General features: G+C 35.9%; 1 long non-coding RNA gene and 1 other non-coding gene across 2 annotated transcripts; both read left to right on the top strand.

Annotated features, from left to right (window-relative positions):
- Positions 1-9,773: 9,773 nt before the first annotated feature.
- Positions 9,774-10,416, top strand: LOC133035419 (uncharacterized). Its single transcript, XR_009686639.1, has 2 exons — positions 9,774-9,832; positions 9,912-10,416. It is a non-coding gene; the product is annotated as an uncharacterized LOC133035419 (long non-coding RNA).
- Positions 10,417-20,186: 9,770 nt separating this feature from the next.
- On the top strand, positions 20,187-20,293 carry LOC115696027 (small nucleolar RNA R71). The gene has a single exon (XR_004007628.2). It is a non-coding gene; the product is annotated as a small nucleolar RNA R71 (small nucleolar RNA).
- The last annotated feature ends 5,052 nt before the right edge of the window (positions 20,294-25,345 follow it).

The following is a 25,345-nucleotide window of genomic DNA, read 5'->3' as shown; positions in this document are numbered from 1 at the left end:
GTTATTCAAATCAGGCAAATGGGCCTTCACAATTGGGGTGGTTCATGTGAGGGGGTGCTGGGTTTAGTATGTCGTACCCACTACTATGGATCCCAACTCTCACACAAGGCCCAAAAGAGAGGAATTTAACCTTAAAATGAACAACTGTTATTAATTGAATAGGCCCAAAAACTAAATGGGTCTAAATAAAATCTATCAAGAACTATGATATTTTATTTAGCAACAACAATATATATGCATCTATAATGAAATTAAAAACATAGGCTCACACAGGCACACAATTTGGATGGATCCTATCATGTTGGTAGGTCATACACAGATGAAAGAAGATTGTAAATATACTTGTTACAAATTATTTACTTGACCAAGGGAGCCATGAGTTAAAATCAGATCATTGGATCTGTCAACAAGTTAACCATGGCTATTTGCAATCAAGCAATAATAGGTTTTAAAAAACTTACAAACAAGCTAAAAACACATACTCCTGCAACAAGGTTAGTTAGATGTAGGATTTATTTAATTTTAAATAAATAATTTCGAAAAATTAATTAAATAAAAAAAATTATTTTCAAAAATAATAAAATAAAATAAAATTTAAAAATTTCGAAATTAATAAAAAAATATTTAAAATTAAACCTACAATATTGAAAAATTAGGTTTCAACCAACCTAAATATCATTTCAAAATTTGCTAACTACTTTTAAAAAATTTAATGTTATTTTATAAATAAAAATTAAATAAAAAATTAAAAAAGATAAATAAATATCTTTTTCAGATTTTAAATGTAATTTAAATAAATAAAATAACAAAATTTAAAAGTTAGCAAAATATCTTACATCTATTTAAAATTACATGATTATAGTTATCTTATTGTAATTTAAATAAGGTCAAATTATTTAAAAAAAAATAATTTAAAAAATTTAATATCTGACCTTAAATTTAAAAATAAGATAAGATATAATCAAATTTAAAAATAAGATAGATAATTAAGCAAAAAAAGATGGATATTTACTATTTTTCAAATTCAAATTACACTAATATCATGAATTAAATTTAAAAAATATTAATTAATTTAATTATGATAATTATAATTGAATTCGGAATAGTAAATGTATAAATACAGAACTACACAAAAAATCGGAACTTAAATCCATGAAATAGCATGAAAAAACGAAGAAAAACGAAAAAAAAATGCGAGCTGTACGGACGGTATGCAGTGCATACACGTTCGCGCACGCTTGTGCGTGGCTTGGGCGAGGAGACACGGCGCAGGGAGGAATTTGCATGATTTCCGCGCGCGTGTCTCTGTTGCTCAATCCCAAAATTTTTTCGAAACTTCAAAAAATCATAACTAATTCAAATTAAATCGAAATTGAGTTCTGTAAAAAGGTAAGTTGCTTAAGTTTTTCCATACTATCCAATAAAAATAATTCCAGAAACAGATATTCAATTATTTTTTACGAAAATTCACAAATATCAATCAATCATCATATAACACTCAATACAACATGATACCATCCAAAACATCAAACAATCATTTTAAAGTCCAAATTTCTTGCAAGAAAATCAATTACCATGGCTCTGAGGCCAGTTGTTGGAAATTATTTTACCAGGATCTTAGATCTACTCACAAGTATGTTGATTAACACCCTAAATATGAACTTTCTAAAACGATGAAATAAACACATATAAAGTTTAGTAAACCTTACATTGGGTGCAGCGGAAAAATATGACTCCTTCCTTTCAGATATCTAGCCCTTGATTCTTTTCTGTAGCAGAGCATTATCAATATCTGAACCTGGATCTCTTTCTCTGATTCTTTAGTGTTGAAACTCCTTCTTGCTGAAAGTCTTTCTTCACGATCTTCCTCACTATGATTGAGGTATCACTTGCTGTGTGTGGGCACTACTCTAATCACTAAGTGTTTCGAAATCTCAAGGAGGAAGAGAGAGAGAGAGAGAGAGAGAGAGAGAGAGAGAGAGTGGGCGGCCAGATATAGAGAGAGAGAAGGCTTAGGTTTTTCTGAATGAAAAGTGTGAAAGTTAAGTGTAAATTTCCTGAAGCCTTCACTATCTATTTATAGCATTCCACTAGGGTTAGGTTTGAATTATTTGGCATTAAAATAATGAAAATATCAGAGGTAAAACCCTACAAAAGTGGCCGGCTCTATACAGTATGGATTTGGGCCTCACTTTTTGCAATTTTGCAGTTTTATCTTTTCTGCATCTGATTTTCTCAAAAATGCCAATTTTCTAATTCAACCATTTAAATGCCAATTCTAACTATTTAATAACTATTAATAATTATTAAATAATATTGTCATTTATCATATTTATTAATCGAACCATACAAAGTATCATAATTAACAAATATGCCCCTAAAACTCTTTCTTTACAATTTCGCCCTTACTTAGTGAAAAATTCACAAATAGACATAGTCTAATTTGATAATTATAATTGATTAATCAAAACCAAATATATGAGTCTTACAAGCAATATTATCTCAACTAGTGGGGGGGACCATGGGTCTATATAACCGAGCTTCCAATAAGCAGATCAAGAATTTATTACCTAAATTCACTCACTTATTAATTCTTCGTTGAATCCACGCATAGAACTTAGAATTGCACTCTCAGTATATAGAATGATCTATATGTTCCACCATATAGGCACATCATTAGTTATCCATTGCTATAATCCTAATTTGATCAATGATCCTCTATATGAATGATCTACACTGTAAAGGGATTAGATTACCGTTACACCCTACAATGTATTTTATCCTTAAAACACTTAACCCCGTATAAATGATATTTCAGCTTATGTGAAATGAGATCTCCACCATTTATTTTCGTTTGGTCAAGCTCGAAGGAGATCATCCTTTACTTACTATTCGCCAGATAGAAGCTATAGATTCCATGTTTATGTTAGCGCTCCCACTCAATTGCACTACCGTACGTGTTCCCAAAATGTACGTACCACCCTGACCCAAAAGTAAGCTTAACTAACAAATCAAAGAACACGAATAGCCTCTTGAGATTGAGCCTAATCATAACAGGATTAAGATCATTTGATCTAGGATCAACTAGGCGATATTGACTTGAATAGATATTACGGTAAGTTTAATAAATCTAAGTCAAAGTTCAATATCGGTCCCTTCCGATGCATACTCCATGCATCCAACCTGAGCTTTACTTTAACCAATGCTCTGGAAAGAACATAGCATTTCTCCAAATGCAAGTAAACTCTGTTGTAGATTATCATATTAGTAAAACCCTATGTCTGATAAATCTAGGAAACTTTATTCACATAGTCATGTTTACTTTCCAATATGTTGACAACACAATAAACAGGATCAAGTATGTGAAAAGGGTTTCAGACGAATTCATACATTATGTACATATAATCATGAAATAAATCATGTGAACCATGCAACATTAAATGTTATTTCTGATCTATATTAATAAGTAAATCTGATTATATTGAAATGAGTTTTATTTAGGGCATAATACCCAATAAGTACGACCTCTATACCACATGCACTAAGTACTCCTCCCATGCTAGTGTTGGTAGGCTGAACTGTACTCTCAGGTACCACTGGGTGTTGTACCACATACGCTGAGTACTCACCTCGTGCTAGTGTTGGTAATACCGTGACATACCCTTAACCATTATACACTGTACCAATACACTTTGTATCACAACTATACTAATGTTGGTAGTGTATAACAATATAACCAGCATGCACTCACATACATACACACATACATATACATACTTTATGCTAATCTTACCTCATTTTAAGATTCAAGTGTGCCGGTTGACTTGAATGGAAAATCTCGTGTTGAACAGAGGCCTTATGTCATATTCACATAAATGGGTAAACAACTTGGATAAACCTTCTCAGAAACCTAAAGTTAAAACTAGAGCTAACCCTATCGATAAATAACATGGTTATGCTCTAAATTTGAGAAAAATACAAAAATTAGGGTTCTGGTCCTGCCCAAACCAACAAACCAGATTCCCCAACCGGTGAACCGGTTCCTTAGGCCCTACCTAGGAAAATGGTTAACTGGTTATACAGAAACGGTTAACTGATTCTCTTGTAGAAAATACAAAAATCCCTAAAACTCAACCAACTCTACCTCAAATTCAGCCAAACATTCCAAAACACCTGTAATATCATCCCAGTGTAATTTCCAAGCAAAAGTAACAAGAAAAACACATTATGCCATTGTTGAGTCAAGATTGAGTTCTAATAACTCAAACTTGCTCAACCTCAAAATCATCCAACAACAACAGTCTAATCAAGCATAAAACATCAATTATAACCTGTAGAAAATAACCCTAATCGAAACCTTAACAGTACAAACCCTAAATCCCAAATTATAACCCTAAACCTTAACAACATCAAGAATAGGGTTTCTAGGATTTACCTTTACTCAAACTACTTCAAGACCTAGCTGAATCTTTAAAGAAATCACTGAAATTGATATCTCTACCTCTGATTTTCCTTGAAGCCAAAAATAGGGAGAGAGAGAGAGAGAGAGAGAGAGAGAGAGAGAGAGAGAGAGAGAGAGAGAGAGAGAGAGAGAGAGACCAAGATTGGGTTTTCTCTTTAGTTTTCTTGAATTTTCTATTTGAAAAGACTATGCAATAATGTATTATTTTATTATTCTTTTCTTTAATTGAAAAGCCAGCTGCCAACAAAAGGACAACTATTTTTCAAACTTTAAATTCCAATACTACCCTCTCCTTAATGCATAATTTAATGAGTGACTTAAGGGTAAAATAGTCCAATACTATAATCTCTCTTAAACTCAATACTCAAACTTAACATATACTATAACTCTAAATAAAAGTTTATATATTTACCCATGTAACTTTAATGGCCATCCGTAACATTTTCTATCGTCGCCGAGTTAAAATCATAAAAATTATATATTTCATATTTAACACAAACAATCCTCTTAGAATTTCGTAAAATTTCCAGAATTGAAAATTTTTAACTCTAATGCCCATTTTCCTAAAATGGGGCTCACATTAAAGTATATATATTCACATATAGTAATTAATTAATAATAATTAGTGTCTATTACCCCACTAATCCATATCTAAATCATGCATTTATTACACAATAAGTGTTAGATTATGCAATCTCCAAAGCCCAAACTACCCTTTTCTTTTGGCTTCCACATATAAGACTACTTTCACCGATTTTTTTTGCTTTGTTCCGTTGAGCCCACTAAAACCTTGCAAACATTGGCTATTAGTTGATAATTGTACTCTTTTCCGTTAATTTATGTGGGCTCCTTTATTTCTTTTTTTATTATAAAATTTAGTAAATAAATAAACAGTTAATTCTAGAAATTTTTACATGAAAAATCCTTTTTACACACTTTATTACATAATTACCCTCACACGCCTATTACTACATTTATACCTACAAACTTATTTTTATTACACATTTACCACTTACTCATCATACCATGCATACACGTGTTCTCTCCCCATGCATCATCAATCAAATCATACTCTCTTCCCTCTCTTTTTTCATTTTGTTTTCATTTCATTTTCTATTCTTCATTTCTGTTCTCTAAGTTCATTTTGAATTCAAGTAACCTCCATTAACCACCCATAATTTATCACGTTTTTCCCTCTTATTTTTGGTTCATCCACGAATTTTCAACTTCCTCTTAGCCCACGATTTAGCAACTGTTTTTCCCTCTCTGTTTCATTTTTTTTCAATCTTATTTATACCATGGCAATCACTCGGTCATCTTCATCCCCTTCTCCAGTTCTCAAAAAAAAATCAAAAATGGGCAAGAAATCTTTGGCCAACAAATCCAAGGGTAAACGCCCAATCAATGATGATTTTGATTCTGATTTTGAAGCTCCCATGCCGAAGCGTGTGAGACCCCATTCTTCGAAGAAATCGAAGCTGAACTTGGAGGAGCCCACGCTTCCAGAAATTTCTGGGAAAAAATTTCAAAAATCTATTACACATGCTGAAGATCGGACTGAGGTTGGTTTTTCGTTTTATTTTCGTTTCCCCCTTTCTTCCATTTATGCTTTACCCAGATTTTGGCGTTTTCATGTTCATTATGCTTTGTGTGATTTTAGGGTTTCATTTGCGCATTTTGTTTCATGTTTTTAAATTTTTTAGTTATTTATTGTTGCTTTTGATCATTTCATTTGATTCTGGTCTGGGTGTTGTTCTTTAATTTTGTTTTGTTTTCTTTATTTTCAGTGTTTTTTTGTGCTTACAGGTTATGTGTTTTGTTTTCGTTTTTGGTGTTTTCAATCATTCTTCGGTAGTTTCTTTTCAGTTTTTTAATAGTTTGTTACTGGTATGTTTTGTTGTGTTTTCGATTTTCATTAGGTTTAGTTGTTTGCTGTTATATTTTAGATTTCAAAACGATTTTCAAATCTTTGCTCTATATTTTTCTATAGTTGTATATGTTTTTAGTTTGTTTGTTGTTTTAATATAGTTTTGTTGTTCTTTTTATACTGCATTTTTCGATTTCTTTTAGGGTTAGTTGTTTTACTGTTTTTTTTATGTTTCCAAACGATTTAAGGTCTTTCCTGTTATTTTCTGTGTAGTTGTTTGCCATTGATAGTTTGTTTTTAGTTTGTTTGTAGTTGTATTACAGTTTTTCATCTTGTTTAACTCAGGGATTTATAATTTATATTGCCCCTTTTTTGTTATGTTGCGAGGTTTTGGGATCGTAAATTTAGTCCTTCGATTTTTACGAGATCTAAGTGTGTGTGCACCAGTGTGTATTCTGTGATAAATAATATTAAAAACACTTTATCTGTTAATTTGCTTTCTTTGTTTCGTCAAACTCAGTTTTGGCATTTTCACGGATATGCCTGAGTTTGTTTTTCACCCACAAGTCGTTCATAGTTTATTACTAAGGGAAGTTTTACAGCCTAATCCTAAGGAGTTTTGGGCTAAGGTTGCTGGCCGTTGCATACGGTTTAGTGCCGAAGAATTTTACCTTATTTCTGGTTTAGATTGTTTCGGTGATTGCAACAAGTTGTTGTTTTCACAGGAAACAAATCAATTGGTAGAAACATGTTTCCGTGGTGTAAAAACTATTGACAACAAAGCCATCGAGGATGCTTTTTTGGGTAGTCGGTGGGGTTTGGATGAGTCTATTGGTTTGAAAATGGCTGTTTTGTATTTCATTCAGTGTTTTCTTCTTAGCAATACTCCTGACAAAGAAGTGTCTAGGTTTGTTCTAGATGTAGTTGATAGCGGTCGGTGGGATGAGTATTGTTGGGGTAGGGAATCATTTGAATTGACAATTGACTCATTCAAAGGTAGGATTGAGCATGGGATCATTATGAAAAATAGAAAGGCAGAGAAGGGAGGCCAATATGATGGCTGGTATAGGGCATTGGGATGTCCTTGGGTTTTTACTGTTTGATTTTATGAATGCCGTCCCCGCAATGGTGAACTCTTTACGTAAGAGAGTTTCATCTTCTATTCCCGGATTCCGAACCGGAGCAACACCATCGTCACCAAAAATCCAACCCTTCGAGACTTGAAGGGCAAGATTTTTGATTTACCTTTGGAGAAGGTACTTTACGGTTCTTTACTTTTTTTCTGTTTCTTTTCGAGTTTTATATATGTTGTTTTTTTTTGGTTTTTCCAATTGTTTTAATTTTTTTTCATATTATGTTTAATTATGTCGTTCGATTGAAGATAAAAAACATCCGTCCTGCGATGAAGAGAGGCGGCGGCTTCAACTTGACGGTCTATTTCTCGATGAATCTATTGATGAACGTGGTGTAGCGAAGCAATCCTTCGAGGGTGGCGCATCTTCAAAGAAGTCTGATTCAGCAGATATTGATTGGATGAAATCTAAGCTGGAGATGCTCAGTTCGAATCAATCATCATTGGCCGAGGACTTCATTTCGTTGAGGTGTTTTGTTGATTTTAATTTCAAATCCGTAATGACTGTAATTAAGGATATCCAAGAGAAGGTTAATGCCATTCATCGTCGTCCTTCTGACGAGGTATTTATTCTTATTTTATTGTTTAGGTTTTTTTATATTTTTTTTTGTATAGTTTCTTTACTGTTTTATTTAAGTTTCATTTATGTTGGTTGATACAGGGAAAGTCATCGGATGAATTAGTAACTCAAGATTCTGATGATGATCCTGATGATGATGATGATGATGATGATGCCGAGGATGATGAGAAGCAATTGCACGATCCGGAAAATATTGATTCCGACTCCGACGATGGTGGTGAGTTGGTTAAAGTTGGTGGGGATGCTGATGATGCCGACAAGGTACATTCGCCGTCCCTTCGCCGATGTGAATCCTTCTGAGGATGTTGGAGGGAGTGATAAAAATGTTAAGGATGTTGAGAAGCCGAAGGGCGATGAGTCTCGATTGAAGGGGGACGATTTCTTTGATGGGTTGAGCCAGCTTGTAATAGATGATGATCAAGTTGTGTTGGCTGGCTTGGAGGTCATTGCTAAAATCAATGTAAGTTTACTTTTAATTGTTTTCAAAAAAACTAGGTTTCTTTTTGGTTGCTCATTAGTTTCTAGTATGTTTTGCAAGCTTGTTTTAATGCATTCTTTATTTTTTAGGTCCCCGCACCCAATCCAGATGTTGTTGGTGAAAAGTCAGATGCCCTTCATACTGATGAAGAAACTGAGGATACTGTCTCTGATACACCTCTGTTGGATAAGAGGAAGCGTGCTCCGGCCTTGAAATCTCCATTTGTTGATTTCGGGTCTGCTGATGTCGGGAGCACTCCAATGGAGCTTATGTCCTCAGGTTCTCAGTCAGCTGGGGATGATAGGGATTTCAAAATGGTGACTTATGTGAAGGGCCTTTATGCTCTTAATGATGCTTTTGCTGATCCCGTATCTACCGAGATTGAGGCAAAATTTGACTCTTGGATTGGTGAAGGATTGCTTAAACATCCCAGGTGACTGTTTTTTATTAAATCTGTTTTTGTATTATTTTTTTTTCCAGTTTTATTCCTGTTTTAATGCTATTTTTTTGCTGTTTTTTTGTTGTTGTAGGCATTATAATTGTTATGAAGACGGCGCAAAGAAATTTACCCCGGGTTTTAGGCTAGGTGTTGATTATGTTGAGGATAAAACTTGGTTTTACCATTTGGCCACATGCGACATGTTTATGAACGACTCGGTAAAGTTTCCAATTTATATTGTACTTATGGTAGTTTGTTTATAGTTTCTTTATAAATGTTTTTTAGTTTTGATACTACATTTCAGTTTTTTTACAGTTGTTAAACCTTTTCATTTGTGTTTCTGTGTTGTTTTTTTTTCTCAGCATATGAACACCATATTCTATTACCTTCGGAAAAAAGGTAAGTATTCTTCCGCTGTGACGTTGAATTTCGCAACCACTGATTGTCTTTTTGATGATTCCATCCAAGCATTGTACCACAAATTTAACAAGGCCAAGTCAATGAAGACTAAGATGTCACACATTCACGCTGCCCACCCAATTGCGCATTACATCCGAGGTATGCGCATTCCCTGTTCCAAGCCTTGGTATGAAGCCGATCACGTGCTTTTCATCATCAATTTAAGAAGGGAAAGTCATTGGGTTTTTGGGCGTCTTGACGTGCACGAAAGGACGTTATTTCTGTACAATTCTTTGAGAACCGCGAAGATGAATGCCGCAGCTAGGAATGCGATGAAGGCTTATTCCGTGTTGCTGCCTTTGTTTTTCGATTTACTTGGGTTACGGAAGAATAGAGCACAAGTTCTGCCTCGGTTCGACCCTACAGCTCCATTCAGAATCGTGGAGCTTAGTGGTCTTGCGTCTCAGCAGAAGAAGTGAGTGTTTCTTTTAAGTTTCTTTTATGTTGTTTTTTAGTTTCTAATCTGTTTATTTTTTCTCTATGTTTTTTAACAGTGATTGTGGAGCATATGTTGCTGCCTTTGCTGAATTCTTTATACACGGAAAGGATGTCCCTGCAGACTTTGACATCGAAGTTTATCGAACCCGACTTGCTTCACTTTTCTACTCGTACGGACAAAGGAAAATTGACGAAAGTATTGACAGCGAGGATGAGAAGCAAACCAAGTCTTCTAAGGCATCTAAATTGAAGAAATAGGAACTTTTAATTTGGTGGCTCTATTATGTTATTTGTTGAATCTATTTACTTGACAAGTTTTAGTGTTGTTGTGTGTTTAAAACTATGTAGCTGGTTTAAAACTTTTAGGATATTTGACATTCACTCCTTATAATATCTTTATTGTATAGGTTTGTATTTCCCAAAGTTGTGTGTTTTTTTAATTGTTCAAGTTCTTATATACGGTCGCACAACTATGGAGAAACTATTAACCAACTAAATACAAACTATGTTTTCATTTTTCCTAAATAGTGCTATGAATGTATATTTATTCTTCGTATTCCATTAACTCTTTTCCCTTATTCAAGTTATGTTTTATCAATTATTGATTGATCGCCTTTAAAATCGTAAAGAATAAGTCATTCCGTACTTAATATTTTACAAAGGGTCGCAATCGTAACAAAACGATTTTGAAACTATTAAAAAGCTGTTTCAAATTTCATAAAAATGAAATCCCATGTATTTAGAGCATCACAGATCAACCTGTTTGAATTTGCACACAAAATTAAACAATTCAAATATTTCATATGTATCTATTTTATTGCTTGATTGTTGCATGTCTTTCGATTGTGTCCGTGTTGTCCACATTTGTCGCACCTGTTATGTTTTTTTGTATCCCATTCAGATAAAAACCTTCGTTTCCTTGGTCTTCCAGATCTTATTTTTTGGTTTGGTGGCAGAACAATGATATCTTTTATGTTTTGTGGCACATCCCAAGTTGTGTGATTGTGTACCGGATATGTTGAGCCGCTGTATGTTTCAAGCCATGTTCGCGTGGTGTAATAACCCGAACAGTAGTTGTAAACATTCAAGTTCATCTCTTTTATAACAGCAAGCGCATGAGCACACGGTAACTCATCAAGTTGGAATCATTGCAACCGCATGTTTTCTCCTTGAGGTTGATGACCCATGATCCGGTTAGTTCAATGACTTCGAACATGGTCTCGTTTATTGGTTTTACTGCGGATTAAGTGTAAAGCTCGTTAATATGTATAACAACGAAAAACAAACTATAAAGAAACTAAAATGCAACTAAAATATTTAACATGTCATTACATTTTCTCGTCAATGATTCCACAAAGTTGTCGACTAATTTCTTTTCCGTCGTAGGTGTTAAAAATGTTGTTGTTTTCTGTGCTTTTTTCCTGTTTGTGTATGTCCATTGTTGAATCAATGCTCTCAATGACTCCATCAGTGTTGTGATTGGTAGCTCTCTAGCTGCCAAGTTTGCTGCATTTAGAGATTCAGCAATGTTTGAAGTCATAGTTGAATACCTGTTGTTTTTGCAGTGGTATCTTGACCATTTGTGGTATCCAACTTGTTGTAAATATGGTCTTACACGGATGTCCAAGCTGTCCAACTCGCTCATATGGTATTCAAATTTCCTCTCTGTGTATGCTCGGCTGCGGCGAAGAATGGTTTATCCGGCTTGCTTGCATTCTTCTTGAAGGTTGCTTTTAGGTTGCTTAACAGTGGTATACACAATAGCAATGTGTGATTTACGGAAATACTTGACAAGCCGCCTTACTTATGCTCTCATGTCTATCTGAGATCAAGCACTGTTCCTCTCTAATCCCATATGTTTCTCTCACTTTTGTGAAAAACCATTGCCATGAGTTGTTGTTTTCTGAATCCACAACAGAAAAAGCTAGTGGAAAAATGTGCCCATTTGCATCCTGTGTACAAGCAGAGAGCAGTGTACCTCCATATGTTGATTTAAGGAAAGTTCCGTCAACAACTATTATAGGTTTGCATTTCTTCCATCCTTTTATTGATGCATCCAGTGCGACAAACAAGTACTTGAAGCTGTTGTCATTCTCTGTTTCCATGTGCACTATTGTTCCGGGATTAGTTTTTTGCAACATGTGCAAAAAACCGGCAAAGAACTCCGTATGATTCGTTGGTTTTTCCTCGTAATTCTTCTTGCGCGTGCTCTTTGCTTCTCCATGCTTTCATGTAGTTCATTCTGACCCCATACTTGTGTTTCATTTCTCCTCTGATGTCTTGTGGCGTTTGAGTTGTTTTTATGTTGGTGAACCGTGGCTTGATGTAGTTTCCAATCAATTTCGTTGTAGCTTGTCTCTTGTCGGCAAATCTGATGTTTAGATCACAAGTGTGTATCACCTTTCTGTCGTACTTTCGAATGATGAATGACTTTGTTGGACCGTTTCTGGATGCTGTTAGTGCCCACTTGCATTTTGGATCCAAACAACAAATCTTGTATGTTCTTGCACATGATTTTTTAACTCTGAATTGGAAGTTGTTCCTAATTGCATAGAAACCAAGCACACTCTGCAGTGTTTCTTTGTCTTTGTATATTTGTGCTTCTTCTATTTCTGGATGATGCGGATCTGTTGTTGCTATAATTTTAAACACTACGCAAGTATACGCAATCAAGTAGTAAATCTCACACAGGTGAGGTCGATCCCACAGGGAATTGGATTAAGTACCACTAAATTATACTTATGATTCTATTCGGTAAATCGAAAGCAATTATGATTTAAAAACAGTAAAATATGAAAGAAATTCAGAAAACTTAATAACACAATTTAAAGTTGAGCAAGATGAGACAATAGGGAGGAGAATCCTGTTGTTGTTTACCCAAATCGTTAATGCTTAATTACTATCCTATTCTTGGAGTGAATGACAGATTATGAAATAACCTAGCTCCTTTCAGATCTTCTAGATTCTAAATCACATGTTATGTAATTAATTCCTTAATTAAACTAACATGAAATCAGCATTAAGCAATAATCTACTCGTCACATAAGTCATGCAAATACTTTCGTTTCACATAGAACATTGATTATCTTAATTTTAGCATTCTCAATTCTCACTTTTCAGATTTCGAATTGAGATCATAGAGCATGCACAAGGTGATCAATCTTAAACATGAAATTAAGAACAAACTAAGATAATTTCACACACAAGAATTGAGGAATGGTAATTAAACATTAACTAGGCAAAACATTAAACAACAATCATCATCCTCCCTAAATGGGAAATTTAGTTCAGAAATAAATCCATAACCATTCCTATAGCAATATTCAACATAAATAAATTAAAGAGGAATAAAGGAAAGAACTGTTGGTGGATGAATTCTGGATCTTCACTTGAATCTCTATGCTCTTCCTGCCGCTCTCAGCTGTGTTTTAGGGTTCCAAATCGCTCTCCCAGACTTCCAATCGCAGTTTTCTATTTATAATTGAAATTTAGGGTTCGATGGACGAAAATGCCCCTGGTCCGTACGGGATCTCGCCGCGGCCAAGCTTCCTCTCGCCGCGGCGAGAATATTGCAAAATTGGGTGCTCTCTGTATCTCTTAACTGGCTGCGGCGAGCCTCTTCATCGCCGCGGCGACTGAAGCCTTGTAAAACCTCGAGATCTAGCCGCGGCCAAGTTGTGTTTAGCCGCGGCCAGATATGCACAATTGCTCAAAAATTGAGTTTTCTTCGGCTCAGCACGTCTTTTAACGAATTTCTGCACCCGAGACCTCTTTTATTCCAAAGAACCTGAAAACATAGAAAACAAGCGTAATTCCGTCCCAACACAGCTAAAAATGCACATAAATTGGATCCAAAACATAGGCTAAAAATAGCCTAACATCTGTGATTAGTAGTTCGTCATAATCTGTGATTTCTGGTTCCTTTTTTCTGTTGTTTTCCAGTTGCTCAACCATTTCCTCTGCCACAAGTTTTGCATAGTCCATGAAGTCAAAACTTTCTTCCCCAAATTCCAGTACTCTTGCTTCGATTATATGTTGTTGATTTGTTGAGTCTTCTGTTGTTGCTGCATTGTATTCGATTGGTTGGAAGGCGCTTCTATGTGTAATTAATGAATTGTCATTTCCAAAGAATGTTGCATCGATGGTTGTTGTTGGGTTGTTGATGACATTCACACACATTGGGTATGTTGTGAAGTCGGGGTCTTTCAGTTTGAGTTGTATGTAGAAATGCAGGCTTTGATCATCCTTTATCCTCAATGGTTGGTATCCTTCCTTCACTTGATATTTCAGTTGCAAAACAGTGTTTTCTTGGTTGCATTCCAGGGCATCTTTGGGTTTCTGTTGCAAATCTTCATAGTTACAATTGGCAGAAATGTAGTGTCCACTGGCTTCATAATTTTCATAATTCATTCGATCATCGAATTTTCCATTGTAGAAGACTAGGAATGGAATGTCTTTCCTTTCCTGTGTTTTTGCAATGGTTATTAGTCTGAGGCAACGAATTTTAAAACTGGTTTTATTATGTTATGAAATAGAGTACAAACTTACTTCTATCTCTGTTCCTTTGTTCAAGCATTGTATTTCCTGTCCTGATTCCTGATTTTGCCATTTTTTGGTTGTTAATAAACTACAAAGAAACGAGAATAAAACTATTAAGAAACTTCATTTAAATTTTGGGAAGCTAACCATGTCTCAAACTGTTCTGTCCTCTATCTTTTCCACAATAAATTCCTGCAAAAAACGTAATGAAACTATTATTAAATGATTATGCAACTGTAAACCAACTGAAAAACCACAATTATATCCCCAAAATTACATAGTTCTTACGCATTGTCATTTTTCATCATGTTTATTCGAATCAGATCGATTTACACATAAATTGGATCCAAAACATAGGCTAAAAATAGCCTAACAAACTCCCCCAAACTGACTCTTTACTCGTCCCCGAGTAAACTAAGACTAAACTAAAAAAAAACTGACAATGATAGCTAAACTTTCCAACAATTTAATTATTACCACCACCTGCACAACTTCAATCCATCAATAACCAGAATTTCAACTTGCCAACTCTAAGAACTAAGTTGAATGTGCAATTTACAAGTAAGTAATTCATACAAACATAAAGCATCGCAATTGCCATCAATATCACAACTGTTCTAACTTTCAAACATCCCACTAACACATGATCAATAAGTTTGAATGACATACCTCTCTCCACTAATGTTGACAAATTTCTATTTGGAATCAATAGGTCTTTTTCGGTTAACATCTCATGGCTTAGGTACATGGGTAGGTGAGAAGTCATTTAGGCTATACTATACCATAAGCACTATTAACCAAGCAAGCCTAGACATTTATTTTGCTTTCTTTCCATATATCCCAAAAACAGAAATAAGAGATTGCAATTTTTCTTATGTGTGTACCTCATAATTTTCTTAACCTTTTTTTTCTTCAAGAAGACACATTTTTTTCTTCTTTTTTTTTTTCCATAGGCACAACACACAATATTATTCTTTTTTTTTTTCAATCTCTCATTCCTACACTTTATATTTTTTTTTTTTTTTAAGTAACGAAAAAGAATGCACAACAAGAAAAATAACAGTAAACTTAAAAAGAGTTCAACTAAATCAAAAGAACACTTGGGTTGCCTCCCAATTAGCGCTAACTTTATCGTCGCTCAGCTAGACGTTGATCGAGATCTTCAAAGTGGCGCCAGAATCATGGCGGACTTGGTTTGATCAAATTGACCTCCCAAGTAGAGCTTTAATCGCTGTCCATTCACTTTGAAAGTATTAGGACTTTCACCTTTTAGTTCCACTGCTCCGTAGGGAAACACTTTGATCACCGTAAATGGCCCTGACCACCTTGATTTTAATTTACCAGGAAACAACTTTAGTCTTGAGTTAAAGAGTAGAACTTGTTGACCAGGTTGAAACTCCTTTCTGACTAGATTTCTGTCATGCCATCTCTTAGTTCTTTCCTTGTAAATCTTGGCGTTTTCATAAGCTTCATTTCGAAATTCTTCCAACTCATCCAACTGTAGTAGTCTTTTCTGCCCAGCAGCTTTTAAGTCCATGTTTAGAGTTCTCATTGCCCAATAAGCTTTGTGTTCTAACTCCACCGGTAAATGACACGCCTTTCCAAACACCAACCGATATGGTGACATCCCTATTGGCGTTTTGAACGCTGTTCTGTAAGCCCACAATGCGTCATCCAACTTTCTTGACCAATCTTTCCTTGATCTCTGCACCGTTTTCTCCAGAATCATCTTTATTTCCCGGTTAGAAATCTCAGCTTGGCCATTACTTTGCGGATGATAGGGGAGGGCAGTTCGATGACGAACACCATACTTTGAAAGGAGTGCTTCGAACTGTTTGTTGCAGAAATGACTCCCTTCATCGCTTATGATCGCTCGGGGAGTACCAAACCGTGTGAAAATATTCTTCTGAAGGAACCGAAGAACTGTTTTTCCATCATTAGTTGGTGTTGCTGCAGCTTCTACCCATTTTGATACGTAATCCACAGCTAGTAAAATGTATAGATTGCTAAACGATGAAGGAAAAGGACCCATAAAGTCTATCCCCCATACATTAAACAACTCTACTTCCAGGATTCCTGTCAAAGGCATTTCGTTTCTCCTTGAGATGTTTCCTGTACGCTGACAACGGTCACATGCCTTCACAAAAGTACTAGCATCTTTGAAAAGCGTTGGCCAAAAGAACCCGCTTTGCAACACTTTGGCAGCTGTTCTAGTTCCACTGAAGTGTCCCCCACATGGTAAAGCATGACAGTGATTAAGAATAGAGTACATCTCCTCTTCAGGCACACACCTTCTTATTATCTGATCTGCACAGTGCTTGTAGAGGATTGGCTCTTCCCAATAGTAATGTTTTACCTCGGAAAAGAATTTCTTTAATTGTTGGCGAGATAGCTCAGGAGGAGTGATATTAGCAGCTAAGTAGTTAACATAATCAGCATACCATGGTACCATAAGACTTTCCCTCACACTAAAGAGTTGTTCATCGGGAAATTGTTCATTTATTTGTACCTCTTTCATATTCTGACTTTCTTCCAATTCTAGTCTTGACAAGTGATCTGCCACCAAGTTCTCAGTACCCTTCTTGTCTTTTATGTCTAGATCAAATTCTTGCAAAAGAAGACCCCATCGAATCAGTCGTGGTTTGGCATCCTTCTTAGTCATCAAGTATTTGATTGCTGAGTGATCTGTATACACTATCACTTTATTGCCAATCAAGTAGGGTCGAAATTTGTCACATGCAAACACTATAGCCAGCATCTCTTTTTCTGTAGTAGCGTAGTTTAGTTGGGCATCATTCAAGGTTTTGCTTGCATAGTAAATGGTTCTGAATACCTTGTCAACCCGTTGTCCCAAAACTGCTCCAATAGCATAATCACTTGCATCGCACATGATTTCAAAAGGTAATTCCCAGTTTGGTGTAGTTACAATCGGTGCTGAGATTAACTTCTCCTTGAGAATCTGGAATGCTTCAAGACAATCTTTCCCAAATTCAAAAGGTACTCCACTAGCTAGAAGATTGGATAGCGGTTTGGCCACTTTGGAGAAATCTTTGATAAATCTTCTATAAAACCCAGCATGACCCAAGAAGCTTCGAACTCCCTTAACTGAAACTGGAGGAGGCAAGTTCTCAATTGTAGATACTTTGGCTCTGTCAACCTCAATACCTTCTTTTGAGATTTTATGTCCCAAAGACTATTCCTTCTGTAACCATGAAATGGCACTTTTCCCAGTTCAGCACCAAATTAGAGTCTTCACATCTTGCTAAAACCAATTCCAAGTTGCTCAGACATTGGTCAAACGATGAGCCAAACACTGAAAAATCATCCATGAACACCTCGATGCACTTTTCTATTAAATCTGAAAATATGGCCATCATACACCTCTGAAATGTTGCTGGAGCATTACACAGCCCAAATGGCATTCGTCGAAAAGCAAAAGTACCATATGGACATGTGAATGTTGTTTTCTCTTGATCCTCCGGTGCTATAGCTATTTGGTGATACCCTGAGTACCCATCAAGGAAACAATAGTACTCTTGTCCTGCCAACTTGTCTAACATCTGATCAATGAATGGGAGTGGAAAGTGATCTTTTCTTGTGGCCTTGTTGAGTTTTCGGTAGTCAATGCAAATTCTCCATCCCGTGACAGTTCTAGTTGGGATGAGTTCATTCTTCTCGTTCTTTACCACCGTCATCCCTCCTTTCTTTGGAACAACTTGGACTGGGCTCACCCATTTACTGTCTGAAATAGGATACGCTACCCCGGCATCTAACCACTTCAAGACTTCTTTTCTGACAACCTCCTTCATTGGTGGATTTAATCTACGTTGTGCATCAATGGTTGGCTTCACTCCTTCCTCCATTAAGATTCTATGCATTACAGTTGAAGGGTTGATCCCTTTAATATCTGCTAAAGTCCATCCAATGGCTTTTGAATGCTTCCTTAGAACCCGTAATAGCTTATCTGTCTCTACAGAAGATAGGGAAGAAGCCACAATAACAGGAAGTGTCTTATTTTCTACCAAATATTCATACCTGAGATGCTCTGGTAGGACTTTTAACTCTAGTTGAGGAGGCTTTTCAGTAGATGGGGTAGGCTTTGTTGGTATGACTCCTAACTCTTCATAATATTTTCTATTCAGCGGTCCATAAGAATCGAGCCACAAAGCATACTCATAAGCTTCCTTACCGTCTTGTTCCACCACCTCTTCTTGTACCAAAGTCAGATTAAGAGGATCTTCAGCATGTGTCTTTGTCTCCACCAACTGGTCCACCACATCAATTGCAAAACAGTTGTCACTAGCCGTAGGATAGGTCATTGCTTTGAGCACATTAAATACAACTTCATCTCCTTGTACCCTTAGCTTTAACTCTCCTTTCTGAACATCAATTAGTGCTTTCCCTGTTGCCAAGAAAGGTCTCCCCAGGATGATAGGAACATTACTATCTTCTTCCATATCCAGAACAATGAAATCACCGGAAAGATGAACTTGTCCACCTTTACTAACACATCCTCAATGACTCCTCTAGGGTGAGCTAGCGATCGATCTGCCAATTGAAGAGTTACAGTAGTTGGCTTTGCTTCACCTAGCTGCAATCTTTTAAACACTGACAAAGGCATTAAGTTTATACTGGCTCCCAAATCACATAGTGCATTTATTCCTTCAATTTTACCAATAGTACAAGGAATAGTGAAGCTCCCTGGATCTCTGAGTTTTGGAGGGAGTTTCTTCTGTAGAATAGCGCTACACTCTTCAGTTAGAGCCACTGTCTCATAGTCTTCCATCTTCCTCTTCTTTGACAAAATTTCCTTCATAAACTTCACATAACTTGGCATCTGCTCTAGAGCTTCAGCAAAAGGAATGTTAATGTGAAGTCTTTTGAAGACTTCTAGAAACTTGGTGAACTGCTTGTCTAAGCTTGACTTTCTGAGCCTCTGAGGATAGGGTATTTTTACATGATGATCAATACTAATTGGTGGAGACTGTGGTGGTGCTGCTGGGCTGTCAGTAGCCTTCTCTCGCCGTTGGTGTTGGTGTTTGCAACCGGTTCGGCATTTATTTCTTCGTCTACCTCAATTGGTTGTGGTAACTCGGGCCCATCATACTTCTTACCGCTCCTCGTGGGTAATTGCCTTGCAATTTTCTTTGGGATTGACTTCGGTTGTGCTAGGCAAATTCCCTTGAGGGCGGGTTGCTACCCGAGTTGCTACCGGCCCATCCGAGTCCGTGTGTCTTTAATTGAAGATCTAGTTTCGGTCATAAATTGGAGCAAGAATCGTCCGCAAACTAGAACTTCCACCAGAGGCTTGTTGCTGATTAAACTGTTGGTTCTGATTTCTTTGTTGATAAAACCCACTATTTCTTCTGTTGTTACCCTGGTTGAACCCATAATTGTTGTTGTTGTTGTTCTGTGAAAAATTCCCAATGGCTTTAGCTTCATCCATTGGCAAATCATCCACATCTGCTTGACACTCCGAAAAGTGATGACTTCCTCCACATAACTCACAAACAATTTGGGCTTGTTTAGCTTGCCCTGCAATGATTTTAGTCAATGCCTCAACCTGAGCTGTTAACTTTGTGATGGCATCAACTTCTAACACACCAGCTACCTTCTTAGATTGACTCCTTTCAGTTGGCCACCGCCGATTGTTTAGAGCCATCTCCTCCAATAGATCATACGCTTCATTAGCACTCTTTCTCATAAAAGCTCCGCCCGCCGTCGCATCTATTAAAGTTCTAGTATTACCAACCAGCCCGTTATAAAAGTTGTGAACCAGCATCCACTTCTCTATACCATGATGAGGACACCTCCTGATCAGATCTTTAAACCTCTCCCAAGCCTCATGGAGAGATTCATTATCTTGTTGACAGAAATTATTGATTTCTCCTCTTAGCTTTGCAGACTTAGCTGGAGGAAAGAACTTTGACAAGAATTTTGTTGCCAGATCATTCCATGTAGCAATAGAATTAGGTGGCAAAGAATTCAACCAACTCTTGGCTCGTTCTCTGAGCGAGAATGGGAACAACCTCAGTCGAATGGCATCATCGCTAACTCCATTAACTTTAAAAGTTTCACAAAGTTCCATGAAGTTAGAGAGATGCAAATTAGGATCTTCAGAAGGGAGACCACCAAACTGAACTGAAGACTGCACCATTTGAAGGATGGCAGGCTTAATCTCGAAATTGTTTGCATCCACTGCCGGTGGCCTGATACATGACTGCACTCCCGTCAGAGTAGGGAGAATGTAATCTCTCAAGCTACGGCCATTAGCTTGATCTTCCACGGCACCTCCATTATTACCGTTATTACCCCCATTGTTTCCAGCATTATTGTTCACATTCGTAGCCATGATCTCTGATGTTTCAGCAGTTGCTGAAACTCTTTCTTGCCTCTTGTTCTTTCGATTCCTCCTGCAAGTTTTCTCAATTTCAGGATCAACTGGTAATATGACTGTTTGTCCTTGACGGCGCATGCACTTAGGATTCCTGAAATAAATCAAGAAAATATTGCAAGAAAAAAGTTAGAAAAATCAGCAAGAGAAAATATACCAAAGTAGAAGTTAGTATAATTTTATGTAATATTAATCTTTAACAATTCCCCGGCAACGGCGCCAAAAACTTGTTGCTATAATTTTAAACACTACGCAAGTATACGCAATCAAGTAGTAAATCTCACACAGGTGAGGTCGATCCCACAGGGAATTGGATTAAGTACCACTAAATTATACTTATGATTCTATTCGGTAAATCGAAAGCAATTATGATTTAAAAACAGTAAAATATGAAAGAAATTCAGAAAACTTAATAACACAATTTAAAGTTGAGCAAGATGAGACAATAGGGAGGAGAATCCTGTTGTTGTTTACCCAAATCGTTAATGCTTAATTACTATCCTATTCTTGGAGTGAATGACAGATTATGAAATAACCTAGCTCCTTTCAGATCTTCTAGATTCTAAATCACATGTTATCTAATTAATTCCTTAATTAAACTAACATGAAATCAGCATTAAGCAATAATCTACTCGTCACATAAGTCATGCAAATACTTTCGTTTCACATAGAACATTGATTATCTTAATTTTAGCATTCTCAATTCTCACTTTTCAGATTTCGAATTGAGATCATAGAGCATGCACAAGGTGATCAATCTTAAACATGAAATTAAGAACAAACTAAGATAATTTCACACACAAGAATTGAGGAATGGTAATTAAACATTAACTAGGCAAAACATTAAACAACAATCATCATCCTCCCTAAATGGGAAATTTAGTTCAGAAATAAATCCATAACCATTCCTATAGCAATATTCAACATAAATAAATTAAAGAGGAATAAAGGAAAGAACTGTTGGTGGATGAATTCTGGATCTTCACTTGAATCTCTATGCTCTTCCTGCCGCTCTCAGCTGTGTTTTAGGGTTCCAAATCGCTCTCCCAGACTTCCAATCGCAGTTTTCTATTTATAATTGAAATTTAGGGTTCGATGGACGAAAATGCCCCTGGTCCGTACGGGATCTCGCCGCGGCCAAGCTTCCTCTCGCCGCGGCGAGAATATTGCAAAATTGGGTGCTCTCTGTATCTCTTAACTGGCCGCGGCGAGCCTCTTCATCGCCGCGGCGACTGAAGCCTTGTAAAACCTCGAGATCTAGCCGCGGCCAAGTTGTGTTTAGCCGCGGCCAGATATGCACAATTGCTCAAAAATTGAGTTTTCTTCGGCTCAGCACGTCTTTTAACGAATTTCTGCACCCGAGACCTCTTTTATTCCAAAGAACCTGAAAACATAGAAAACAAGCGTAATTCCGTCCCAACACAGCTAAAAATGCACATAAATTGGATCCAAAACATAGGCTAAAAATAGCCTAACATCTGTGATTAGTAGTTCGTCATAATCTGTGATTTCTGGTTCCTTTTTTCTGTTGTTTTCCAGTTGCTCGACCATTTCCTCTGCCACAAGTTTTGCATAGTCCATGAAGTCAAAACTTTCTTCCCCAAATTCCAGTACTCTTGCTTCGATTATATGTTGTTGATTTGTTGAGTCTTCTGTTGTTGCTGCATTGTATTCGATTGGTTGGAAGGCGCTTCTATGTGTAATTAATGAATTGTCATTTCCAAAGAATGTTGCATCGATGGTTGTTGTTGGGTTGTTGATGACATTCACACACATTGGGTATGTTGTGAAGTCGGGGTCTTTCAGTTTGAGTTGTATGTAGAAATGCAGGCTTTGATCATCCTTTATCCTCAATGGTTGGTATCCTTCCTTCACTTGATATTTCAGTTGCAAAACAGTGTTTTCTTGGTTGCATTCCAGGGCATCTTTGGGTTTCTGTTGCAAATCTTCATAGTTACAATTGGCAGAAATGTAGTGTCCACTGGCTTCATAATTTTCATAATTCATTCGATCATCGAATTTTCCATTGTAGAAGACTAGGAATGGAATGTCTTTCCTTTCCTGTGTTTTTGCAATGGTTATTAGTCTGAGGCAACGAATTTTAAAACTGGTTTTATTATGTTATGAAATAGAGTACAAACTTACTTCTATCTCTGTTCCTTTGTTCAAGCATTGTATTTCCTGTCCTGATTCCTGATTTTGCCATTTTTTGGTTGTTAATAAACTACAAAGAAACGAGAATAAAACTATTAAGAAACTTCATTTAAATTTTGGGAAGCTAACCATGTCTCAAACTGTTCTGTCCTCTATCTTTTCCACAATAAATTCCTGCAAAAAACGTAATGAAACTATTATTAAATGATTATGCAACTGTAAACCAACTGAAAAACCACAATTATATCCCCAAAATTACATAGTTCTTACGCATTGTCATTTTTCATCATGTTTATTCGAATCAGATCGATTTACAACTATTATAAAACTAATTTGCTACCATTAACATAGATCTTACCTTGTATATATGCTAGCTCTTGGTACTTGTCATATAACACTTCTTCATGATTTCTAAACCATTTTCAAACGATAATGCAACTGTAAGCCAACGCAAAAAAAAAAATAAAAAAAAGTTATTAGTATCCCTTGTTTCCGTAATCAGAATCAGTTCTTGTTTATGGGTTTTACCATATGAATTTCCTGTTGCACACCAGTGAATCAACCAGAATGCAACTAAAAATGCCGTGTATCATTGTTGAAAAAAAAATTCAGTTCATACCTTTTTTTTTTTGGATTTGAGGGGGAGCTCCAGATCTGTTCAATACAGATTTACATTGCTTCAATCTGAATTTTCGACGATCGTTTGAGTGATATTGCACTATAAAAACCGAAATCAAATGTTGAAATTCAGTTTCTCCACGGTTGTCCTGCTCTTTTTTTTAAAAAAAATTTCTGTTTAGATCGTTGGATTTGTTCGTTTCCTATTGAAATTCGACGGGATTTACAGTTGTTTTACGTTCGATCTGGTTTCATTCTGGTTGCGTGGCCGACTGCATCGATGGAGCTTCATTCATCCTCTCCGTTTGTGACGTGCGGCTGAAGGTAAGGGCAAGTGGTATTTTTGTAATATTTTCATTTTGGGCTGTACAAATGTTCATTGGGCCGGCCCACAGTATTGTTGTAATATTTTTCCATTTTTAGAATATTCCTGTTTTTTTCCCTTAATTCTATTCTCTTGAATTTAACTATTTTACATATTTTTTTAGCTTGAATAGTAACTAAATGTACAAATAACTATTCATTGAACTAAACATATTTTAATACTATTTTTTTTAACTTTTCTATATGTGTAATATTATATAAATTATTAATATAAAATAAATAAAATATATTAAAAATATAATATTTAAATCATATAGAGAAAAAAATACAAAAGCTGATGTATTATAAAATGTAAAAGTTTGAGATAAAATAAATAAAGTGGAGGTTTTAGTAATGTATTTTAAAGAATAGAGTGAAAAAAACTCTTGGGATTGCTCTAAACAAATCAATCAAATCATATATATAAAACCAGGGGCGGACCCACATTGTAGCGAGGGGGGGCAGTCGCCCCCCCCCTGAAAAAAAAATCGAGAAAAAAATGTATATGTATTTTAATTAGTTACAACATATATATGTATTAAAAGATGATATTTATAGATATAATAGTAACCTTGGTGTAATGGTTAAGGTAGTTAGTAAATAGGTTAGAGGGTAAAGGTTCAAATCCCACTAACTACACTTTATATTTTCTTTTTAAATTTATTTACGCCCCCCCTAACTTTAAATTCTGGGTCCGCCACTGTATAAAACAAATGTCACTTTTATCAGCAGCACAGTTCGCTACTGCGCTGGTAAAAGTAACTTTTACCAGCGTATTTTGCAAACTGCGCTGACAAAAAGGTTTATAAAGTTTTACCAGCGTACATTTGCAGTGCTAAAATCTAACTTTTACCAGCAGATTTACGCGCTGGGAAAAGTTATTTTTACCAGCACTTTTCATTTGATGCTAGCAAAAGTTCTAATACCAACGTTGATTTGGCAATCCCCTTTTGCCAGTAAATTTTATTTTACCAGCGCAATACCAACTTTTGCCAGCACAAAAATGTGCTGGCAAAAGTGACATTTCTTGTAGTATGGTACATATATTTGTAATAATTTAAACAAATAAAAAGAATTGTCACTTAAGAAATTGGAGAAAATTATATATCATGCAAACCATAACATTAATGTATATAGCTATTAGCCTAGAAGAATAACCAAAACATTAATTTATATATATCGAGATTAATTTATTATGAATAATGTTGTGAGAAATTTCTTTGGACTACTAGTGGGTGAGCTTAGAGCCAAAGCTTAATAAATACTCGTACGTATGTATGAGTACTATATAAATATATATATATTATTTATATAATTTGTAACAAAATTACAAAGCATGCCGACTGAACCATGTCATCTTGTGTCTTTAGTTCTGTCCACTCCATACAACAGCATTGCAAATTTGCAATGTGGCACCCTAAC

This window comes from Cannabis sativa, chromosome 3 (assembly GCF_029168945.1).
Source record: "Cannabis sativa cultivar Pink pepper isolate KNU-18-1 chromosome 3, ASM2916894v1, whole genome shotgun sequence".
Taxonomy (NCBI): domain Eukaryota; kingdom Viridiplantae; phylum Streptophyta; class Magnoliopsida; order Rosales; family Cannabaceae; genus Cannabis; species Cannabis sativa.
This window is presented reverse-complemented; position numbering and strand designations above follow the sequence as displayed.